This window comes from Henckelia pumila, chromosome 2 (genome assembly GCF_033568475.1).
Source record: "Henckelia pumila isolate YLH828 chromosome 2, ASM3356847v2, whole genome shotgun sequence".
Taxonomy (NCBI): domain Eukaryota; kingdom Viridiplantae; phylum Streptophyta; class Magnoliopsida; order Lamiales; family Gesneriaceae; genus Henckelia; species Henckelia pumila.
Genome location: NC_133121.1, coordinates 138,227,694 through 138,230,128, shown reverse-complemented (window position 1 = coordinate 138,230,128; position 2,435 = coordinate 138,227,694). Strand labels below are relative to the sequence as shown.

At 37.0% G+C, this 2,435-nt stretch overlaps 1 pseudogene; it reads right to left on the bottom strand.

The window, feature by feature from the left end:
• Positions 1-431: 431 nt before the first annotated feature.
• Positions 432-1,930, bottom strand: LOC140878514 (AAA-ATPase At2g18193-like; annotated as a pseudogene).
• Positions 1,931-2,435: the final 505 nt, after the last annotated feature.

The window sequence follows — 2,435 nt, the reverse complement described above, 5'->3', positions numbered from 1 at the left end:
AAATTGATCAATCGGTTGGACCAAAAATCCTTTGATATAATATAATAAATAATATATTTTAAATTTAAAATCTAAAAGATATATATAAGTAGATAAATATATATATATCTACCATAGCATCGTCCTTACAAGCTGATATTGGGACAATTAATTAAGTAGGAAAAATCAATGCAAAGAAAATATAATAAGTTAAAATGGGTTTAATTTTTGTTGATATAAGTTAAACACTTCATTAAAGATATTGTTAGATCTAAGTGGAAATGTGCCCCGTAGACCAAACCATGTCCAAGAAGTACTAGTACTAGAAGTTTTTTTTTCCTACAAACTTTGCTGAGCACTATCTCACCCTTGCTTGATCTTGTTACTCTATCTTTTCAAAACTTTCATCTTCGAGTCCATCACTTTCAATCATCTTTTTGGCTTCTCCAATATCAAATTTTTTTTCCTCGAAAGGTACCAAAGTTTTTGGTTCTTCTTTTTCTTGAGCAAATCAAGAACCCGTCAAGTGCAATATCAACATCTTCGCTTCTCATCAAGTGTTCTGCAATTTCAGCCGGGGTGATATCTACTTCTTGGATGAAGCTTCTAATGTCTTGGCATGGCGCCTTCTTTAGATCTTTGATTCCCAAGTAGTTGGAGGCAAAAATATTATATCCTTCGGGTCTACAATGCCCCATATGAATGTGTGTATCCATTCGACCTGGGCTCAACAGAGCAGAGTCCAGCTTCTCATTATTTGTAGTGAATATAACAATTCTTTCATCCCACAAGTTGACCACAATCCGTCTATGAAGTTCAGTAATCCAGATAAAGTCAACTATTTCATCAAACACCGTACCAATGTTAACTAGAAATCCATCGAAGCATATATAATGTGTAACATTTTTCTACGTACTAACCTTTGTTTTAGAGGACTCATCACCCTTGGACTTGGCACCCCTGTTATGAATTCCCAAACTGCAATCAATATCCTCGATTAAGATAATGGACCTGTTTGTTGTGGACAGCAAGATTCTCCTCGATTCGGAATTTGAACGCAGTTGGAGAGTTTCATATCATACACTTCGAACTTGAGATAGTTGGCCATGGCGGCAACCAAGATCGATTTTCCTGTCCCAGGAGGAGGGCAATAGAGGAGATAGCCTATCTTCCACGCCTTGCCTACTTTCTTGCAATAATCTTTTCCCCCCCACAAACTTGTCTAAATCTTCGATGATGGATCTTTTCAAACACGGGTCCATGGCCAATTTATCGAAGGTGTGGCTTGATGATCCAAATTGATGCAGCCACAATGCCAACCTCTATGGCCGCCACCGTCGTCATCGTCGTCGTCCGTATCAAAGGGACAATCCCTGGTGTACAACTTCACCGTCCTCTCTTTATCTTTGATTTCTTTCGCCTTAACCATAACGTGAGGCAAGTACTTTTTGACCACATTGTCTTTACGGGACTTGTCTAATGTTAACTCGAAAAATCCCTTCTCCGAATGGCGACGGCTCTTTTCATTATCGGGTTCGATGAGAACAAACTGCCACTTGAGTTTAAATCCCTTGAAATGATCCACCACCTGCTCATCCTTGTCCATACTCACACTGATGCTCTCCTGTGTGAAGCTTTTGTTGACTTTGAATCAGTCGGGATTGTCTATTGCTCGGAGATAAACCTCCGCGGCCGAGTAGATTTGGTTGCGAGCGTGGCCACATTTTTCGTCCACCACCATTGTTATGGTCTGGGCGGGAAGTGGGTTGAGGAAGAATCTTGCCAAGTAACGTTTCAAGAAACGGGAGAGTGCGGAAAAGACTGCTGCTTTTATGGGCTCGGGAATCAAATCATAGGCGACTGATTGAAATAGACTCATGGATACTGCGATTGATGCGTAGGCGGAGAAGATATTGGTAGCCATTGATTGCATTTCCGCTGCAGAATACATTTTCATTTCTTTGTATTTATAGGGTGCGTGAAATATTAAAAATGCACATTTTTTATGTAGGCATCTTTAACCCTGATGTTTTAAAAAATTAGAACATTTGCCCCTTCATATGAGTGATTGTTACGCACGCGACCCTCATACGACTGGGCAAAGATTTTGATATTTTTTTGGCATCAAATATCCTTGTGAAATATTAAAAATGCATATTTGACCCATGTAAAAATAATTTTTAAATCTATTCAACTCATAATACACAATTTTTAATAAAATCCAATTATAAATATTTAGCAAACATTTATTAATTTTATTTTTTATTTGAAATGTATTATCATTAATTAATTATATATTTTCTAAAAAATATTATTATTTTATCTTGTTATCATTATTTTATGGAAAATCGGAGATAAATCCCCAATCAAAATCAAAAGTTTAAAATCAGTTCCCTTGTCATAATTCTTTATTCTGCACTCCCTATTGACCCAAAAACTTTATTTATACTCCCTGT